General features: G+C 41.5%; 1 protein-coding gene across 3 annotated transcripts in view; it reads right to left on the reverse strand.

Annotated features, from left to right (window-relative positions):
- The window catches only part of ANO3 (anoctamin 3), a 274,762-nt gene that overhangs the window by 23,691 nt on the left and 227,897 nt on the right, over positions 1–23,174 (reverse strand). For all 3 annotated transcript variants that reach the window (XR_002440329.1, XR_002440328.1, XR_002440327.1), the window contains one exon: positions 3,740–3,821. The gene's annotated coding sequence lies outside the window, so the exon portion shown is untranslated. The remainder of the gene's footprint in view (positions 1–3,739; positions 3,822–23,174) is intronic.

A 23,174-nucleotide genomic window follows, 5' to 3' on the forward strand; every position in this document is an offset into this window, starting at 1 on the left:
TGGGAAACCTTTACTTTTTTTCAAGCCTAAGAAATATGAAGACTTCTTCTATTTTTTTTTTTTAATTTTTAATTTTAAGGAACTGCTACTTTTCTTTACCTTTCTTTATCTGCGTGGGCTTAGCCCGAAATATTACATTTCCTTGAACAATTCTTTCTTACAGCTCTTGCCTCTGATCAACGTTTTGAATGACTATACTGTGGCTTCACGCCCATGCAACCAGGAAATAGAGCTGTAGAGCTCTGGTTGCATAATATAATTCATTATAGACTCTCAGGCTTACAGTAATGGCAGGGTTTTTCTGCAGCAGTCTTGCTTTTTTTTTTTTTTTTTTTTGGCAGCTACTATCATACTTGTATTTGCCCAATTCTAGGTAGCTTCCAACAGTTTCACAGTGCTCCTGGCATAACAAGAAGGGATAAACTGAAGGAATAAAGAATATTTGTCATTTTCTTCATATCAGGAAAAAAAACTGGCCAACAAAATCCTACGTCAAAAGCATCGGTGAGGCAAGGCAGAGCTTCAGGAGATGTTCAGCACAAAAATCAATGAAAAATACCGGGTTGAGATAATATCGTTCTTCTCATAGCAGTGAGAAATGCTCATGTTCGGTTTTCCCAGCTGTGGCAGCTCTGCCAGTCAGGGATTACAAAGCATTTTTGCTTTTAAGGGGCTTGAACTCAATTTGCCCTGAAATGTGGTATGCATTGTTTGGTGTGCTCGGGGCAGGGCTCGCTTCCCGAATTTCAGACTTTTGGCTAAAAGAGTCTTCAGAGATATACGTCCCCAAACTCTGATTTTTTTTTTTTTTCTTAAGCTTGAAAAATTACAGCAATTTTTGGTTTGTGCAGACTTTGCCCTGTTCAGGCCCCCAGACAGCAGCCCCATGTCCCGCAGAGCAAGCGCTCCCAGGGCAGGGCAGCACCGCTGAGGCTGATGTTCACAGAAGGGCTTTGCAGCTCCGAGACTCAGAGCTCCAAACCAGCACTACATAGTACAGCTGGGGACGCAGGAGTCAAAAACCTTTCCAGTTCATCCCTTCACCTCTGAATTCGTGCCCTCTCTATAGGGTGTAACACTGCCTAAAACTGTGCGCAGACAAAATCCTTTGCACAGAAATTTCTTGTCTGTGCAATTTTTTTTTTTTTTTTTTTTTTTGCTTTGATGTGTCAAGACATACAATAGGATGTGTCTTTTTGCCCACAAGGTAGCCCTGCTATTGCCACTTTGTACTTGCTGCCTTATTTTGCAGGAAGCATTCGGTCTGTTTGCATCTGTTTATGGAAAGAGAACAAGCATTTCAAGGGAAAGAGAAAAAGAACAGCAAACTGGGAAAATGCCTTCTCTGTCAGCACTATAATATTAATAGCGCTTGCTGTTTCACTCAGTAATAAATAACAAGCCATTCCTTCCTTAAAAAAAAAAAAAAAAAGAAGCAGCAAGAACATACCCTCAGCCAAAAACATCCCAAGCAGAAAGGCCAAGTTTCCATAAGCACAAGCCTACATTAATTATGTGTCTAAACAGCCCATGGCTTGTGCAGAAACCAAGCCATCCCCTTCCGAGCTCTTACTTTTCAAATGTATTTCAGCCCTTTGCCAAGAGGTCGCGGTCCCCAATCAGGTTTGGGTTTAGCGCTGCGCAGAGCTGCGGGGCTGAGAGGGATGAGGAGGGAAGGGGCACCCCGGGCACGCAGCTCAGCTTCCTCTCAAATCAGACTCGAGTTTCTGGTTGCACTAATTCATAGAAAGAAGCTCAGTTAGCTCCTGCTAATTCACTGCTGCAAAGTATTAGTGTTCGAGCCTCTTGTGGCTCAAGTTTCTTTCTACAGCCATATACAGTTGCAGAGCCCCTGTCTTGGAGACTTGCTGATCTAGCACAGCTCTTTCCTCTGGAAAGTCTGACATGTGAAGCAGCTCTGTAACAAGTTAAAAAGGCAGCGTCGAATGTACTTTATTTTCATGTTTGTGTTTATCCTCTGTTGCTAATGGTAAAGTTTCAGGACTCTGTAAATGATCCCTGACTTTGCTGATCTGTCCCATCCTTCAGCAAGTCTGAGCCTAAAGGCTGAGCTCCAAGAAAGTGCTCTAAGCTAAGCACAAGCTTCTCTGTATGATGAAGGGAAGAGCAAACACAGTGCTATTACCTGTTCTTGTCTTTTTGTGTACGTGTCTTATTTATTTTGCCAAACAAGAGCCAAATCCTTTTTAATTACAGCATTTTTGACAACAGTATATTAAAAATGGTAACATGAGAGTTTTTTTGTGATTGCTTGTGCAATCACAGTTTAGGTGTGGTTAAGTTATAGCCTTTATTTTTACAGACAATGAGATTTGCGATTGTTTGCCTTAGTCAGAACGTAAAGTTTCCCTTTATGTATTGGGGCAATTAACTGGTATAAACAACTTCTTCTGAATCCAATTAACTTTAATCACAGAGTCTAAACTAAAATGCAGTCGTTATATTTCTAACATGCCAGGCTAAGCTTTTTATTTTATGAAATACTGGACAGAAAGAAAACATTGTCTTGAAGATATCAATAGCTTTCAGTGTAGATCAGTGATTCAGAGGCAGCCTTTCAGGTTGAGAAAGCGTTGCCATTGTGACACTAGCTTTAGGTAGATCTGATCCCAGACCAATTTCCACATCACGAAAAGGCCCATGAGCAGCTGACTGGACTTTATAAGATGATTACACTAACCGCTATATGCTGTTCATAACTGAAGTTGCAGTGGAACCTCTCATTTTCATATTTGCATTCACTGCTGTAGCAAAGTAATAGCGGAGGAGAAATAAAACAGAGGTCCTGTGATGAAATCGAGATATCTTGGTGCTGAAAAAAGTATGCAGCCTGGTTCCTGGCCTTTATGCGTGTACTTAGCTTAACTGTAGATCTCCACGGACAACTATTCCTTTGAAGGCACTTATCCTACAAATTACCAACTGGAAAATCATGGTACTATCTCTTCTACCAGTAGCTCCTTCCCTGCTGGGCTCACTGAGCATCGCATGCACGGAGGCCGCACTGCTGAGCCGCCTCCTCCTCTGGCTTGGGGGCCAAAATGCAGCAGGCCCAAGCAGTCACAGACATTTCTATCTATAGATTTTTTAAGTAGCCCTAGATGAGATTACAGTGAAATATTTCCCCAGATAACAGCCACGTGCCAAAGTTTCTCTCCTACCTGTAAGCAGATGGCTTTCTTTCTTCCTTCTTTCAAGGATCTTTCATTCCCATGCTTCAGTGTCTGTGCACCGTCACCAATACCTACTGGTTCTGGTGAGGAAAGACTCTTCTTTTCCACAGACTCTACCAAAATGTACTGTGTAGGACAATCAGTTGATTATCTTCCTTGATCATTCTATGAACTCATAATTTACTGAGTGGATGTCTCCCTCACATGACCTTGCAGGAATTTGCAGGCAGAAAAGTTTGCCTGTTCTGCTTGATCATGACAAGTGGTGGACGCTGAATGAGTTAAGGAGTCCCTCACTTTTCCCTAACCTGATGTTTTCCTGGCTCTGCTATTGATTTACTCTATACCTGCAAGCATGTCACTTCATTTTGTCTATTTTGAGAGCTTTTGGGTACATCTCAACATGTTATTGAACAAGCAGGGATACAGTTTATCTCATGCTCTTGGAATTCGTGATCTAGTGTAAAAATTCAGATTACCAGCAGCATGGTACGAGAAAACCATATGGGATGATATATATCTTGATCGTATAATAAGGGACTCACCTTATGGGGCCCAGTTCCTGGAATGGAGACCATCTTTAGTGCTGCGTGAGCTCACGGACATAGTTGAGTCTTCTGGATGTAACTGCAATTCAAACAAAGAGTAACAGTTAAAACACCATTGAGCTAGACCAGCCACTGGGAATCCAGACATAAGCGTGAACACAGGAAAAGAATCAGACAAAAATATCTAATGAAAGACTGCTTAGCTGGGCCTGAAATGCTTTGTTAGAGTGTCTCAGCTTCATCAAGCTTTCACTGAAGCCAAGGTAGGTGCTTGAGGATCCCACCAAGAACTATTCCCCAGTGCTAGGGGGGTAAATTCCCAACTGAGATGCAGACATTACAGACAGCTATTGCTGAAACTATTTCAACTGCAGCAACAAAACGGACAAGAATAGGTACTCCAGTGAGCAGCTGGAAGAGCTGCTTTGTTAAAAAATAGAATTGGACTTTGTTTAAGTCAAGCTAAGCATGATGGAAACTTTTCCACAGACTTGAAACCTGGCTTCTCAGGAAGCTCCAGAAGGGAACGTGTGGTCTCTGAGGCTGTCCTTCTGGCGCTAGAGGGGGTGAGGTGTGCGATCCTTAAGCTGGTTGCATGACTTCTTAGGCAAGATACAGCTAACAAAGACTGAGACCTCAAAACATGTTATGAACAACTTTGTGGGACATCAGATTTTATTAAATTATCACTCATTTAAGTATCTAGGTCCATTTTTCAAAGGCAGCCTGCTTTGGCCAGTTCCCAGAGCTGCTGCTTAAAGCACGCTCATGTGCTGGCTCTGCTCCCACTGTCCAAACCTTGCCCTGGGTGCCCAAGGACTGGGCACCAGTTAGGTTTCTATTTGTAAGGCCAAAATGGCACTTAAGTGTGGCCTGATGCTTCTGTTGGTCTTCTACATATGGCAACCTTCATACTAAAAGCCAGTACTCACAGAAATAAATCAATTCTTGAATGTCAGATTACCAAGTATTCTTAATTTCTAAGGTAAGACTGCTACGCTGTATTTTAGCTTGAATATTACTGCATTTTTAAAAGTCGAGACAACATTTCAGATTTGAGCTAGGTTTGTCTCTAAGTACAGACCCATTTAGCTAGACTGGCAGATGTCTTTAATACTCTGAAGTACATTAATGATTTTCTGATAAAAACTAAATAACCACTAATTTTTTTTTATGATTTATTGATTCTTCCATAAAATTATTGTTTATACAGATAGAAGATAGAAGCACCGGTGTGCTTCATCCACTCCATCTCTCCCAAGATAATGCAGATCAGTTTTTGTAAAGTTCATTTCAGCAGGAGGTAGCATGACCACTCCCTCATTTAAAATGTGAAGACTTATGCCAAAACCCCTTCCATTTACTGTGCATTCTGGTTCACACTGCAAAGGGATCAGACAAGCAGCTGAACTCATCTCCTTGAATTTTAAGCTAAGTTAAAAGTTTCAACTGACCTGAAAACTGAAATCCAAACCCAAGTGAAACTATCAAAACACTGTCATTTTTCATGATCCTTGACGTACATCTTGCATGCACTAAGCAGAGTTGAAAAACAGGGAAAGTTTTGAGATTCATGGTGAAAAGATTAAGTATTGCAGGATCTAAACACACTTAGGAGGATGGCAGATGTCAGCTACAAATACCTTCTTGGTTGGTGACCGACGTTATTCTTCATGGCTCCAGCATAGTTATACTATCTCAACTGCCTAAAAAAATGTACTGCATTGCTAACATTTTATTATTTGTTATTTCAAGGAAATGCTTTTAGAGGTAAAATCTTAGTTATGCTGGAGTCATCCACAAACCTAATGTAACTCAGAACAAGTCTCTCTTTTTGGAAATATGTAAGTGTTGCTAAGAGACAGTAGCAGGCCCACAACTGCTTGTGTTTTAATAAACTTGGACAAGGTGACTTATTGAGATCTTCAAGAACTGTTCTTGGAACTAATATTTTCATTAGTGATTTTGGCACAAAAACCTGCAGGATGTTAACAAAATATGATAGCACTCTAAAACTGGAAGGCATAATCAATACGAAGTGGATCAAGAAGAATTTATTACTAGCACACTGTAATAGAAAAAGGATGAAATTTGGAAAAAAACAAGTTCTCTGGAGCTGGGAGCAGGAATTTCTGCCTTGAGCTTGGAACTCAGCAAATTAAATGGCAGAAGGAGAGAAAAAACTTTGAGTATTAGTTGATCGCAGGATAACTAAGCCATTCTAATGCAGCTGTGGAAGGATGAGAGTGGAGCCTAGTGTATTTTAACCAAGATATTTTGGACAGAAACAAAGAAGTATTAGTATGATTATTAATGTATTACTTGGACCTCATCTTGAAGTGAGTTAACAGTAAATTCTTACTAAAGCAAGTTTATTTCAAACAAACACAAAAAAAAAACCCCACGAGAACAGAGAAGTCTGTCTTATAGGGGAGACTGGAAGACACTCAATGCATTAAGCTTAGTAAAATAAAGCCTGAGAAGGAATATAGCTTCTTTCCATAAATACACTATGAGCTAAATATTAGGAACATATGAGAACCATTTAATCTAAACTACCATATATACACACATCAATATAACAAGTAGATGTAAACTGGATGGAAATGAGCCATCGAAGAAGAAAAGTTCTCGAACACCCTCCCAGTAAAACACCACAGGCCAAAGACTGAAAAAATTCATAAATGAAGGCTGAGCAGCTTATGAAAAGAATTATATGCCATGGTTATCCCCTGTGATACGGAGCTCATTTCTATGAGCCAGAGGGCTGGCAGACAGCTGGGGTCCAGGTTCCTCCTGAGCTCATCCAACTCATTGTGGTGAGCAGAAGAAGAGCCCAGGAACTGACCAGCGAGCATGGCTCTGGCTGGCCCGCTGTGGGTGCTCACTGCCAGGGCACATGGAGAAACCAAAGTGGCAGAGGGGGTGAATGGCAATGGTTAATACAGTCACATATTGTCGCTGGGATAGATAGTGCCACACAGATGGGGCACTTGCAGGAGAAAGAAGAGGTGTGTGGAAGGGGAAATGAGTTGCAGGTGGCCTGAGTATCAACTGGGGAAGGATGTTTGTTAGGTGCGTATTTCTTATTTTCCAACTGCTTGACTTGAAAACCTGGACTTTATCTTGACCAAGAGGAGCAAATGAACTTGAAAAAACCGTTCTTTCCTCCTGTCTCACATGGGACACTTCAGGATATTTTGTAAGCTAGGTTCTCCCTGCTTCAGCTGAATTCAAATAAAATTGAAATATTTGTTCTATGAAACACCTTCTCACAAATGTTTCATCCATCATGATGGCTGGTAAAGTCTTTCAAATAATAATGAAGCTTCAGACTCGATATGTAAATACTTCATATTTGTATTTATGGAGGCCAGATTAGCTGGAAACTGGTCAAAAGAAGCCTAGTAGATACAATAGCCTGAGATGAAAGTTTTCAGGTTGCGTGACGTTTTTTCAAAGATTAATGCGTACCTGAGAGATTTTGTGTTTGCAATGAAACAGAAGCAGAGCCCAGGGCCGGGCACAGTCTGCATCAACTCGTTTGGAGACACTTCCAGTATCTCAGATTCAGTGTAAACTGTGGCAGCTGCCAGCACCAGAAAGGACACGGTTTAAAGGCACATAGAGCACGATCACATAGCTATTCTATATTAGAATACCCAAAGCACAAAGGCACTCAAAAACTGAAACGTTTAGAAGTGTCAGTAAAAAAAGCCACGAGACAAACTCTAAGAAAATGGGATACAACAGTGGCTAATGTCACCACTGGCTGGAGGAGCTGAGACCACAAAGGAAGGTTAACACCTTCAGTGTGCGCACTTAGCTTACTGGAATGGAGAATTTGCATCCTGAGGGCAAGGAGTGATGACAGAGGAAAGCAAAGAGATGGCACCTAAAAAACTTGCTGCAGTCTTCCTAAACAGCTGCCTTGTAGTACTTCTGCTACTGGCACAGCTCCCATCCATAGTGCTTTCATGTTGGCTGCTGCCCAAGGCACTTCAGCCCTGCTGTCCATATGTGGTTCTTTGAGAATGTCCAAACGTAAGACAGCATGTGGCTGTCCAGGTAAGTCTCCTCCTCAGCAGACACAGCACAGACAGACTCACGGGACTTCTGAGCAGATTTGGCAGCTCTCTCTCTCTTTTCCCTACATTGTGCTGTGTTGCTCGAACAGCTTAGTTCCTTGGTAGTATTTTTGGACCTTCTGTTTGGAACTGAGCGCATAGGTCCAAAAATGGCACTCAGCACATGGGCACTGCATAACTTCAGAAATTCATTATCCGCTACTATCAAAAGGGGCACAGCCAAGACGATTCAACTCCAAAGCTCTTAGAAACATGTAGGTAATATCTCGCTATCAGCTCTCCAATTTTTCCTTCCTCCCACAAATGACTATAGCTCATACGTTGTTCCTTTTATTTCCCAAGAATGACTGCACACTCCTGCATTATTCTTTCCCCACCACTACTTTGCTTCTTCAGCAGAAAAGTCTGCGTCATTGACAAAAACTATGAGAAAAATCAAATTATTATGATTTGCCCTTGTGTGATAATAATTAGGATTTTGGTTTCTTGTTTGAGTAAGTACATTTGGAACTATAAAAACGGAGAATCATAACAATTTATACTTGATCACAGACTTCTTTTTGTTATAAAGTATAGATTTTTTTCACCTCTCTAGTTAGTGTGATTTGTTAATTGCCTAAAATGCTCTCAGTATTATAATTAAAATTATCTGTGAGCTTGACCAATAGAGCAAATTGGCAAAAATCCTTTGGTTGCTCCCGGTTTGAAAATCTATTGAGCCCCATTGGTTACAAAATTCTGTATGTGTACTTGTGCAGATGTGGTTTTAGGCCATTTCTAGATTGCGTGATTTTCGATGAAGTAAGTTAATCTATGATGTCTAGACTTTCTTTCCCACATGACTCCAGTATGGAAGGCTTTCTCCAGCACTATCCCAACCTGCATAATTTATACATCTGTAGCGTATTTTCACTGTACACAGGCCAAGTTCCTAGAGTAATCTCTGCCAAAGAACTTTTCCAGTTCTTATTTGATCAGTCAAGCCATGATTCTAACACCGAATCCCTTATTTTTACCAAATAATGGGAACCAAGCACAAATGTGCTAGATAACTTTTTGTCCACTTAGTCCTTTTAAAGTATTACATACAGTCATCTGATCTTTTCGTTATTGTTTCTGTAGAGGAAATCTTTTTTTTGTTGTTTTCAGAATTAGCAATTAGCAATAATTTAATTCTCAAGATATTTCTTGGTGCTAACAAGACAAATCTGCTTAATTGCTCAGTAGTTCTGTTTCCTTTAGATTTCTTTCAGATATTCCTGACTTTATATAATGCAGTTACACCTAAGTATATGGAATATAAGATGAATTTTCCTGTTCAGGTGCTTCTGTCTTAGGATACTCCTAAGCATTCTACTAAAAATAACCAATAATGCAACTCCAACCTCTAGCGTCGTTTCTCTTGTTGGTCTGGACCTGATTTGCAGATAAAAATAACACAATGAACATATTTTTTTCAGTATTAAACTGATTGGTTTTGTGGAAGGGACCAGAGCTACTGCCTTGGATTCACTTTAGCCCATGCTTATGCGTGCTTTGTTTTCACTTCGCTAACTTCAGTCTACTGCGCCCACTGAAACAGTGCAAGGACAATACCTCATGACCAAAATACTTGCTTTGTCAAAAATATGTCTGAAAAGGCCACCAAATGACTTTATATTTAGGGCTGTGTCTTAACAGGTTTCTTTGAAGCTCTTTAGGATGAGCATCTTGCATTTAACTGGCTGGGTTGCAAACCTAGCTAAGAGGAGATAAGACCGTGTCAAATATCCTTCTCCTGCTCACGAAGCAGTAAGACTCTTTTGGAAAACAACTGTTAACAATGAAGTTCCTTTCTGTGGGTTGAAATACGTGTTGTTAGTAGAGTAGTCTGAACAACACGCCTTTTACTCATGGCTGCACGTTTCACCAGCAAAAAATGGAGAGAGGGAACTAACCCTCAAGATACTGACAATTTCCAGTGTAGCGAATGCTCACTGGGGAATTACGCAACGAGCAAGAGAGGTGAAGCACATCTGAAGAAATGATGTATCTTCTTTCTGATTCTCTATCTCCAGGGCCAAGCAGTGCATTCTGGTCCTAACGTGTCTGGCTGCATCTTATCTACATTTTCTGCCAAGTCTCTGAAGCTCCTCTGGGATTTCTGTAAGCACTCAAGATGATGAGATAGAACAGATGTCTTTCCTGTGAGATTTCTGGTGCCTTTTTGCAGACTCAGGAGGTCTGGGTCTCTCTAGCCCCTTTTGCCTCACCCTGCAGCTCTTGCACCGGGAATTACCTTCTCAGTGGTCCCAAGCGCTGCATCCCCGAGAATTAACTGTACGTAATGCATGTCACTCATCATGTAACCCCACAACAAAGCCTACAACCTGCAAAAGAAGTGCCCTACCATCCTTCCAGCCTCTAAAGCAGCACTCTGCAGCAAGCAAGACTTGGTTATGCTTACGTATAAATGCTTCCTACTTCATGATCCTCCTGACACCAATGCTGGGAGTGCCAAGCGCTTCTGGAACAATCTTTTCCAGAAAAATGGGATCAGTTTCATTAGCAGTACTCCATGGGCTCACCTGGGTTTCAGCGCTGCATGCGGAAAAGCCATGAAATCATACCTGCCACTGAGAAAGCTGCAGAGCTGCTGACAACCTGTTTCTCCTGAATAGCTTTTACTGATTGCAGTACTGGTGCAGTTTTCCGGTCTGACAAAGTGTGTGTACCAATCATCTCAAATCTGCTTGCCTTCAGGATGTACATCGAGCTCTTGGGACTCGGAAAGAGCCACCTGCATCCTGCTGTCTGGGAATACTACATGCACCCCCCCCCACACATTTATAAGTACAGATATAAAACATAACCTTGTCATTGTCCCTAACCAGAAGGTAGTTAATGGTTCCCACTTACTTTAAAAAAAAAAAAAAAAAAGGAAAGAAATACTGATGTAATTAAGTCATTTGTGTTTGTAATCACTAACATCTTGCTTCCCAGAACTGTTACAAGCTACATATTTCATGGTATAACACATGGAGAATGAACCACATGCCTGCAAAAGAGCCACGTAAGTCATTATGTAGAAGCAGTATTTTCAACTTGAAACATAATTCACAGGAACTCATGGGTACTTAATCATTTCTGCGCCCTTTCTCCTTGGAAGCACAGCTTAAGAAAACGTAGCTCAGATTAGTTCACTGTGATTGCATTGGTGAGAGTCCACTTTGAAATCTCCAAAGTTTATAACACGGATTGTTGCAAACGATCAAAATCACGCTACGAGTGCGTGGTGTGCGGGAACACTTTACATAATGACTCTTGCTCCGCTGCAGCCACCCACCTTCCATCGTCATCTCCCTCACTACAGAGATTCATGGCCATTTCCCTGGTAGGGTGAAAGCTTATCCCTCCAGGCTAGCCATAAAACCTTCCTTCACTGGGGCAGTGCAGGTAGCTCCAAACAAAAGAGCCCTTTATTTTCCCTGGTTTCAGTGATAACATATTCCTTTAGCACAAGGTTAAGCCAGTTCCCCTGTGGCCCCCCAGCACACAGCTCCAAGTCGCTGCACACAGCGACCAAGGGAGATTTCTCCCATCTCCCTGGAGCTCCAGCAAAAAAAAAAAAAAAAAAAAAAAAAATGGTTACACTGTTAGCAAATTCCTCTTTTCCACAGTTCCTTTCTTACCTATTTTTAAGTCCTCACCTACAACCTTCCTGGAGTTATCAGCTTTACGGTAAAAAAATATAGAAATGACATATATGAAGGGAGAGGAAGTTAACAGATATGCACATAATGTTTACGATGGAGATGTTTAGATGCGTAATGTTTCACGTTTAGATGGAGGCGTTTTAGACTGTCACAGAACTTGGATTTCCCTCCTCTATTGGTCTGCCTTCAAATCTGAAGACAAGTTTCCAGGAATGTCACAGTTTCTGTTTACTCCACTGGCTTGTAAGATACAGCCACCGAAGCGGCAGCTAAGGAAACACAAATTAACGATTTCAAAATGTTGCTGCTTTCTCTAACAACCATGCATGACAGACTCACTCTCCTAAACTACACGGCATAACGAATCGCTTGGGAATACCGAGCATTTGTGGTTCGCCTGCTCTGGGATGCCCAAGGATGCCCATGGAAATGATGTGCTGTGAAGTAAATCTGTGTTTCAGGGACGGGAAGGGCAGGGATGCTTGGGCAACACCAGCCCTCTCTGGCTGTGCTCTGCTTTCATCAATTGCTTTTGATACAAAGCCCCGCATATTACATATTTATGAGGTCCTGCATTTCTCTGATTTCTCACTTTTTGTATTCTCTCCTGTCCTTTGCAGCAGCGGCTGCGTTGCTTCAAAGGCTCTGGGGAAAAGACTTTTCCCATAAACTGCTCTCACAGCACAGCGCTGCCGAGACTTTCAGCACTGCTAGCACCCCATGGTGTGCTCTGACCTGTGGATGGTTTTATCTGTCACTGGATATCCTGAGTAATGCTTCAGTTACTGCAAATGCGATGGGTCTATTGTAGCCGTACGGCAAATTCTTTGCAGCAACAGTAGTGAGTTACAACCTTCTGGCTCCACAGTTGAAGTTCTCAAGCGTTACTCTTAATGTAGTTCAGCGCCCTTCAAGACATTTTTATGGTGGCTGACATGAAGACTGAAATTGTTTTCAGAGATCCCGTTCAATTGTGATGCTTACTGTGCTCCTGACATAAGATAGAACGGGAGAATTTGGTCCAATATTTCTTATCTGCTGTTCCCCTGAGTCCGGTTATATGTTACTGTTCTAAGTTTGTGAAAACAAACACCAAAACCAAACAAATAGCTTGATTTATATATCACAGTTATTAAGCTTTACCTCAGAATAGTCTGGAAGCTAAACATCTTGACATCTCTAAGTAGTGCCAGTTGTGGTAGTCAGCTGCAGAAGCAGGCGTGAAATGTCAGCATGCTTGGAGGCCTTCTCTATGCAACCGTAGTTTAGTATTATCTGCCAAATGTAAATTCTTAAAATTACTTATCTCGACCTAGAAGTGCTTCAGAAGAAGACTGTGAGAGCAATGATATCGCCAGCTTTGTTTTAAGGAAGTCAGCTGGAATAGCTTTAACTTTGTTTTGTTTTGTTCCTCTCCATCAGGCTTCAATTGCGAAAGATTGTTTCCTTCTGCAGTGCAATTCTGCAGTATTTGCAGGGGATCAGACGCCTGGTGCAGCGTCTGCTGCCTTCTTTAAATATCTAATTGGAGGATACAAACCAATTTAATACAGCGGGTCAAAATTTACTCGGACCCAGGTCCTCAATTCCTTGCAAAATAATATGTATAGGTATGTCAAGATACATTTCCAAAACACGAGGTTTTTTTATCCTGAAAACGTAAGTGCAGATATACATCTTCTTCCTTTCTCATGCAGTTACATATTCAGTACTTCATGTGAAACGCCCTGATGACTGCCCTTATTTCTACATCTTTTGGTATCAAGTTGGAGGCCATTTGCTTTCCACTACAACGAAAGATGGGTACAATTTAAAAACCATTCCTAGCACTACTCTGTTTTAAATATTAGAAGAAATATGCCAACAGAGCCCTGGATTTGCTGTTAGCCTGTAAGATAATTTATTCCTCATGATGATGGAGGGGGACTTGAAGCAAGAACCTCTGGCACGTTTCTCTTGCAAGTTTGCAGTAGGCAATGAGGTAGGAGAGATGCTGCTTGAGCTACGTTACAAAATAAGCACGTGCTTACAGAATCGTGCTTTGCACACTTGCAGGAGTTCTCAGAATTAAAATGCGTGCCCAGATCCAAGTCCTAGCTCATGATATGGAAAGCAATATATGTTGCTTTCAAAAAATGGTGTGAATAACAAGAGAAGCCGTACACAGACAACAGCAATAAGAGGAGAAGCCATACCATGCTAATGCTCAGTTACAAACTGATAGCCCCCCACTTGGACACTGTAGGTGCACAGCAGATCTAAGCATGTTAATGGCTTTGTGATTTAAGCCTTAGGGTTACAACAACATCTTTACCACAGACTGAGATCACAGAAGTGTCAACTCATTCTTCTGGAAAGAAGAAAATAATCAGTATTATGGAGCTGGTTTTGCATTTTTTTTTCAATCGTGATAGAGCTTTAGAAGCAAACTGCTTGGTTATCTGTCTGACTCCAAAGCACTTTCTTTCTAAAGGAGGGAGATAGCTTGTATTTTCCCCTTCCTCCTCGTTCTGCAGAATGATCCTAACAAGTAATTGTGAAATGGGGAAATCTCAACAGTTAAGTATTTATAGATATTTATATTTACGTATACAGATTTATTAGTACATATATATGTACGTATACATAAACACATACATACTTGTGTATGTACGATACTGTTTTAACGCTCTGTTACAATAATTTATTATTCCCAATATTACAGAGAATATATTGTGGCTTCAACACCTTTGCAGATTAGGAGGCAAAACATTAAGGATTTTGTGCATAGGAGCGCAGGAGGCGTTGCAGGTTCTGCGCGTACCCAGCTCCAACACCCCATTGTGTTCTGCACAAGAGCCAGGTTGGGTGAACGCTCAGACGCTGCACTGGGTACCAGTGACACTCACAGCATTCAGCCTCCCACTACGGAATCTGTCAGCAAAGTCCCAGCCACAGCTCTGAGCTAAGCACAGACACAAGTGGGAGACGTCAGAAAGTCTGAGCTCAGTTTGGAGGGGCTTATCCCTCTGGCAAAAAGCCCCACCCCAGTGGTAAATTGTCTTACGCTTGGCCAGCAACCCTGGGGGCCAGATGCCAAAGCGTAGAGGATGTATTCCCAGCAGCAGCTACGCTGATGACTGCACATAGACCTTGCGTTTCCAGATCTTGTTTCACATCTAGTGAGTAGTGCTCGCACAGCTGCCTTGTCCTCCTACATGACAGATGCTTTTGACTGATGACCTGTAGTATTTCGAGAGGATTCATTACAGTTTCTTTGCATAGAGTTGCTACTTTTTGTCACTTCAAAGTGAAACAAACAGCATGGAAGCAAAGCAGTCTTTAGTTTGCTGTTTCACTCTCCTGCTTACGTACAAACCTCACTTTTTTTAGGGTTCCAAGACAGAATTCAAAGGGCTGAAGCAAATAGCAAGCCACTGTTTCCTCTCAACACTGCAATTATGTGTTATCTGACACACACCGAACAAGTAATGACATGAAATTTAATATCACTGCAGGACTGCCATACAAAGGGTAAAGGTCCTGACAACATAATCATGTACACTGCTATCATCTTTCCCAATGACACCATTCCCCCAAAGCCAGCAGGTCAACTTCACAGGGTAAAATTTCACTTATATTTGCAATTTCAAGACCTAATTAATTGCACAGACTTCTAATTTCATGAAAAGTGGAGAATGGGGACTCCCAATGACTTTCCATAGACCACAGAGCACAGCGGAGATCTGCAGGCATTACCTGGCTGGATTCAGCCATCCCTGAGCAAGGTCTCCTTGACCGGCTGCAAGATGGGACACATTGCTCCTGACAGAGCTCATTGTGTAGCCAGCCCTTAACAGCAGAATGTTTATGGGGCAAATCAAATCCTTCATCTGATATCAGCATCTTCCCATCACTCCTTGCACAAATCGCCATGCGAACTTGCATGCAAGTAACTGCCTACTACATCGCGCCGCTGCTTGTTATGGTTTAGATGAGTTTGTTATAGATGAGTACACACTACGCAGTGAAGATGGTGATAGTTATTCTTTTTAGCTGTCTAATATCCCCTCCAAGACCCGCAACATGATGGCAGTAATAAAAAGAAATCCAAACCTTTACAAATATTAATACAGATTCCCTACAAAAGCCTTTTGTCCATCAGTCTTGGTTATTGGTGGCTGTTGTGTGTTGTTTCACACAGGTGATGCCCCAAACCCACCTCTCACATGGCACTAAACATGTATTAATTGAAGATATTGAGCTGTGAACACTTCACAGTGTTCACAGACACCCTGGTACTCACATAAGATTGTTTCAACATCAGATGATGATTTTCAAGTAATTTATAAACTACGCTATCATCACTAAACCAGTTCGTCAGCTGTAATCAAATTAAATTCATATGCATAAGCATGTACTGTTGATTGATGTAATTTCGGGAACAGATTCAGAAAGCAGTCACCAGCATCTTAGGCTTTTACAAATGGTCCCAATTCAAGAGCAGAGGAGAATGTCTGGCTTTGTTTCCAGATTCCAGAGCAACACACAAACATAAAAAGTGCTTGTTTTAGCTACACTATGGCACCTTGCTACACTGCACTTTATCAGTACAATTATATTCCTTCTACGTACCACAGATAGTATTCATGGAATCATATAATTATAGAATCATAGTATGGCTTGAGTGAGAATGGAGCTTAAAGCCCACTCAGCCCCAACCCCTGCCATGGGCTGGTTGTGCCCCCATCAGATCAGGCCGCCCATGGCCCCATCCAGCCTGGCCTTGGGCACCTGCAGGGATGGGGCATCCACGGCTTCTTTGGGAAATCCATTCCAGTGCCTCACCACCTAGCATAACAAACATTCCCAGAGAAATCTGTGTTCTGGAGAGACTTTTACAGCAAGAAAATGAGGTCATTACTGCCCTCAGTTTTACATATTGTTTATTAACCTTCTGTCTGTGGTCAGGTAGAACCAAACGTAGGCCAGTAGCTGGCTCTGGCAGAGATATTCCCTAGCCCCAAAGGTTGTACTCCCAGCAAGTCTGGTCTAAGAAGGACCAGAGGGAGAGTCAGGGGCTCAGCTGCCGTTCTGTAGGCAAGAAGATGGAAGATAAAAGTAGATCCCTTCTCCACTAATTATAGCAATTAACCTCAATGAAGCCCCACAGGCAGGACTTGCTCACTCAAAAAATAAAAAAAAAAAGAAAAAGAAAAAAGAAAAAAAGTATAAACATTCTCATATTCTTTCGACATTGAGCTCAAATGAAAACTGCCCATGAACGGGCTGCCGGCCAAGTGCTGGGACTGCAATACTCTGCAACTGGGAGCACTGGTTGCTGCCTTCCTGAACGGGCGGTCTCACTGATGCACCTCCTTGGGCAGCTGCTGGGCTTCACTGGGCACGTTCTTGTGGCTTGTTTGAGGCTTCACTCAGAAAAGAAATGCTTTAAAGCAAAGGCTTCAAAAGAAGACAGAGGGGGAATCCTCACTCTACCATAAAGATATTAAGGAGTGTAAATTAAAAACGATAAGCCTAGAGCAAATTTCGTGTCCAGAAACGGAAGTACCATTCTGCACAAGCCACTGCATGAGAAATAATCGTGCTATGTCCTGCCCTTGCCCTTTGACATTGATCTGCTCTAAAACAGCAGCTGCTCTGGGGGCTTCTCATAATCAATACTTTTTGTTGTTTCCTGCTAGATCCGTGATGTACTAGGCATTTCCAGACTCCAAGAAATTCACAGTTCCAGCTTCAAGATGCTCAGTTTCTTTATAAATAATATCCAATTAATTCTAATTGGCTCCTTGCATTTGTGAAGAGCTCTCATTCAAATCGAAAAGGAAGATGGAAGTCCTTCAGAAAGAAAAACCTTTTCATTCCTTTCTAAAGGGGATCCAATTAAAATTCTGTGCTGGTTTTCCCTCCCCCAGCACCGGGGTTGGGAGCTGCTGCACAGTCAGGGTGCGGATCCTGCAGGGATTTGCTCACTGGTGACACCCAGGGCAGCTCAGCACCTCTTGGGATACCATGAGCCACACGTGTGCAGCGTAGCCTGGAGTAAAAACCCACAGTTTGGTGATGATGGGGGTCATCACCTTCACTTTCTGCCACCAGCTAAATTCTGACACCACAAGAAAAGACAGAACGGCAGATTGTCGTTCAACAGAGGCCCATCCCTGTAACGCCTGATCAACGACAAGACTCCTGATCCAAGTACATGGCTCGTTACATCACTTGAAGTAACACACAACAAAGTCTCAATCCATTAAAAACGCTGTGAGCTACACGTAGTGATACAATCTCACGAAAGGAGAACAGAAGATAAAATGGATTTGTATGCATTTTAGATTGTAACTGACAAGCTCAGCACCAGTATAGCAAAACCTCAGCTTGTAAGGTCATTCCAGCATGAAAGAACATGGTGGAACATTATGCCTGAGGAATGGCTATAACAGCTACAAACACAAATTGTTTCTCATATGTATAAGTAAATGATTTGTGCAATTTTCTTCCTTTGATGCTCAGTTACTCCAGCGTCAAAGTCTTGGCAAAATGTGATCCTGAGCTTTGTGCGAATAGTTTAAGACATTACTTAAAATTTCAATGTAGTTGGTCTTGAAAAGTTTTCCTATCTGAACTGAGTACAGCAAAACATCTAAATGAAAATAGAGACTCAAAATAACATAAGGGTTTCAGCCTACATCCATTCCTCTTTGTGTGGAAGACCTTGGAAGTTCACACGATAAGCCATGGTAGCAGTGCCAGCATGAGAAGTGCCATGACAATTGCACATCGCACAAGATCTAACTACAAGTCTTTGTGCTAATTCTAATGGTGTAGTTTAAAGAAATCTAACTGGTGGGTAACAAAAGGAATTCTTGTAGGGCTTTAAGTTGGAGTCAGAACTATGTGGTTACTGCCAAATTGCTTTCAGCCAGCCACTGTCCTGAGCATGCAGGACATTTATCATCCTCCTTGCCAAAAAAGGCCTGAACACGCAAAATGTCAACTAAATCCTAAACAAACAAGGAGTGAAAAATGAGCACGAAGTAATATGGCTTCAAGTTATAGAAATGTAGATTATTTGGCTTGCTCACGATGATGGTAAGATTTAAGAGGCTACTTTTGTAAATAATAATAATGAATGCATCCACTGCTAAGTGTAAGTGCCAAAAAGAGAGAACAGTAATATTCAATAGATGCAAATGGCTTAGGAGGAAAGGCAGCTGCTTGAATGAATTGTGAGGTGTAATGGCTGTAGAATATGTTCAGTCAAACAGAGGCTTTCTGCCTAACTTTTCAGGTCTACCCCTCTGCAAAAAACAAGCAACGAAACTACATTTCAAACACATTACAAAGACAGACGTGTTTACTTTTACGTATGAGAGCACTCCCTCTGAATGAGGATGGAAAGCCAGGCCACATGCTACTAGGGCTGCTTTTTTGGTTTTTTTTTTTCAAGTATTCATTTCAATTTTTCTCAAATTGTGAAGCACTTGGAGAGGGATGGCTTGGGTAAAATGAGTGCAAGAAGACGTGCAGCTTTGTGATGTTGCATATGGACCATATGGGTGCTAATAGGATAGGTAAACCCTGGAAGAAACGGTACTGGAAACAGACATGGGCAGATGCTAAAACACTGGGCTGAACTCGGGACTATCCATAATATTCAAAGGAAGATTACCCCCAAATCAACATTGCTTTATATTGTATTAGCAAAAGACTAACGTGAATCCTAATAGTTCAAATAATTTCCAGAAAAATCCTACAGAATTTAACACAAAATATCTCCTTTTGATGTATTCAAGAGGTTACCGGAGCACGAAGTCTTCTCTATAAATGCTTAAAAATACCTGCAGAAAAGATCCCTCTTTTCCCTTAAAACTCCAGGTTTTTGGAATAGAAATGGATTCATATACAATATTTATAAATTAAATCTATGTTTCATCCTGCTAAACACGTTACCATTTTACCAGATCCAAAGAAGGTGTAATTTAAGGAGTATGTTTTTAACTGCAGCATTAATGGAAGAGATATCAAGACATTACGTGCTGCAAGTTCCAGTAATGCGTAGTGTATAACAATCAATGAGCATTTACAAAGACATTTCAAAATGACCTCTGGTATTTAGCAAAGGATGACATCCCTGTAAAATTCTATTATCTACGGGCTTACTCTTAAATAACACGTTCCTATTTAATTCCCTAAGGCTGCAATCAAGGACTACAGTTTGCTTAATTACATCATTAGGCCTATGGTTGACTTTTTTATTGTAGAAAGAAGAAAAGCACAAACAGTGTACCATAGCATCTATAATTTTTAGGCAGCACTGTGGTTAGCGTTATATATGGCTGCAGCTAATATTTATTAAAGACAGCACCCAAAAACCTCAGTGTATGTGCTGCGAGATCAACACATCGCCAAAGTGCACGCATGTATTTCAGTGAGCAGAGAAGCATTTGTGAACAGAAAGCCTACACAAAATCTGTTGGCAAATTACAGCAAAATTCCCCAAAGCCTTTAAAAACTTGTGCACCCCTTTTCTTCGTTTTCGGATATCAGAGCTTTATTAAGTGACAGAACTGGAACATTCCTCCCTGCCCCCCTGTGGCCCCTTGTCTCCCCGCCACTTTTTGTGTCTGGCTGATGTTCTATCTGCTGCTGCTCTCTCTGGATGCGGGGTATGAACGAAGGAGACTGTTGGTTCAGCACAGGGGTTGAGCAAGCAAGCTAAAGAATTTCAGCAAATTGTTTTCCATTAGTAAAACACAAAGCCAGCAGTTTTTGTTCAAAGGCGCTAGAGTAAGATGGAAACAAGCCAAACTCTTTGACACACAGTCATGCTCACGGTCTGATGTGAGATCTTGGAGATTTGACCACAATCACATTGTACAGCGGTCAAACACTAAGACAGCAGGTTGCTACGATGAGATGAATTTATACGCCGGTATTCATGAATCCTAAACACCAGAAAAGGTAAAAGCAAGATTTTATGCAGACCTAAGTGTTTGATCTATTTCCCCCCCTGAGGATGGAGAAGGATATTCTGCAGATATTGACTTGTACAAATGAAAGATGGAAAAACCAGAGCTTGAACTCCTTGGACCACATTCAAATGATTAGGCACATCATCTCTGAATAGGCAGGGAAGTACAGACACTTCAGTGTGTGAAATAACACACACACACACACACAAATACCCTCAGAAAAGAGATTTAGGATGTGTACAAACAATAACTTAAAAGGTAAGAAGGAGAAGACAGTAGGTTAAGGACTTTCCAATAGCCAACAGCATGACCCCTGTCCCCTCTCAAGCACGCTGATAACCGAGGGACGTGGCAGAGCCTTCCCAGCTCCTCTGCCTTGGGATTTTGGCTGCTACAGCTGTATGCTTGCTGCTGGCATAATTCACAACTGCTAACTTTGTTTTCTTTCTAAAAAGCATGGCAACCACCAAGATTTGTGTCATCTCAGTCCAGAAGAAACATAAATTTGGAAGGCGTAAGCGAAGAAAAACAAAAACAAACACAAACAAAAACAAAAAAACCAAACCAACAAACTAACCCCAAACCAAATTTCATAAACTTTCAAGTGGATCCTCTCTCCAGAGCTGAAGCTATTTTTAAATCCTATTTTCTCAGCATTAAATATACTTTGCCTTATTGCAGGGGAAAAAAAAAAAAAACCCTCCTTCATGCTTACAAATAAAGTTGCTTCCTCTTTATGTGCAGAGGCCACCAAACCGTTCCTATGTTCTTTATGCTGCAAAAGGTACGGATTGCACAAGGAACTGTTATATCTGGATTACATCAAGTAATATTAGCTCCAGTTTGCAGACGGCAATTTCCTTGCCAAGTTTCATGTTATTAATCCCTTGGTAAGCTGAAAGGAAAAATATCTGGTTCTAAATTCTTAATAAAACGAAGAAGGGAAATCCATGCTTTTGGCAGGGGATGGGGGGGGATCAAACCCTTGGAATTTTAACCATATTTATTTATGAGTACTGCTGCTTAAAGCAAAAGAATAGGAAGAGCTGAAGCAAATTTCAGCTTTTAATAAATAAAATCAGTCGTAGCATTTACTAAAAGATGGTTGTTTAGGATACTGAGAAGATTCCAGATTCACATGCCTGGCTCTTAAAAAAAAAGAATGTAGACCAGATATTTTAGGCATTACCTTTCACCCACATGTTGCAGAATTTATCACCTAAGCTTCTCTGGCTGAATGAATGTGAAAACGACATTGGTGTATAGGGAAACAATTTGCTTTGGATGAAGACATTCCCATACAGGCATGGAAAAACTGCTGAATGTGCACAATGAGACTTTATGCCAGGTGGTAACACTTGGCTTGTCCTTTTAAATTAAACATTTAGTATAAATTGTGTTCTTTTTTCTTTTTCCTTATGAATAAAAAATATACGCATTAATTAGTACAATCTGTTGGGATGACTTGACTTTTATCCAAAAGGTCATTGCTCCTGAGCAATAGTGGCTGTAAGGATTTTTGGTTGGTGGGAAACTCAAGTGGAAACTGTGCTCTTGGCTTAGGTGTAAGTGTGGGTGTGCACGTAATGCAGTGGGAGGCAAGAACAGTGTAGGTTATTCATTATCAAGATAACACTGACAAGATGAAACCAGCTATTATGGGTTGGAAAATTTAAAAGGCTATAATCTTATAGGAGGCTGTGCAGCTTTCTCCCACGCAGCAGTTCAAGTAGCTGTGCGTCTATTTTGGGGGGCTTGGGAACAGCCAGAAGAATCCTGGCTGCGGGCTGCTGCTCAGGATGATGCATGCCTAGCAACTTACAACATATTTTGGTCTTCTCAAAGTCCCCAAATGGATGGAAACCTGACACTGCTCAAACTGGACCCTGATGCTCGATGCCCTTCAGCCCTCTCTTCTGCCCTGGACCTGAGTGGATGGGCTTCTCCTTGCCCCACGCCATCCAGCACCCTGTGATACTGAACACAGCTTTGCAGTGCTGGGGACACCATTCACAATAACCCTCTGAGGGATACGGTGTTAAGTGCACAAGACATCTGTAGAGACGCTCAACATTCTTGGAAAACATACATCTGCAGAAACTTGCCATGTAGTATAATTAATTCTGCATGTTTTAACTCACTTAGGTAGGATTTCAACCCTTACTGTAGAGGGGAGCAACGCCCCAGATATAATTCCATCCATGCATGTCACTATTAAGACAAGAGAGAAAAAGATTTTAGTATGTTTTATAAAGCTCCAGTTGGAACGGATCCAAGCTGCCCATGAAAATGCAACCTCCTTGGCATCATGGTGTGATTTCGTCCTGGTAGCATGCCAGAGATTCTGCCTTCTACATCACCCACAACAAACACATCGTCTCTATCCAGACTTTCACTGAAAGGTTTCTTGGAAATTTCTTTTAAAGCACGGAGAAAAAGAGATGCCAATTTATAGCTCAGCTTGTGGGATCTGATAGCTGGTGATGATACGGCAAAACAGACTGACATACGGATAAGGATCCTTTGGGATGCCCATGAGAGCACAAGGTTATATCGTCTAGTATTTCTGAAAAGTCTGAAATGATTATTTGAGTGTAATTTGGGCTTTCATGCACCTTTACGTAGAATCACCGCAGAATGGCTTGTGTTGGAAGGGACCTCAAAAATCATCAAGTTC

Source organism: Numida meleagris, chromosome 6 (assembly GCF_002078875.1).
Source record: "Numida meleagris isolate 19003 breed g44 Domestic line chromosome 6, NumMel1.0, whole genome shotgun sequence".
Lineage (NCBI taxonomy): Eukaryota > Metazoa > Chordata > Aves > Galliformes > Numididae > Numida > Numida meleagris.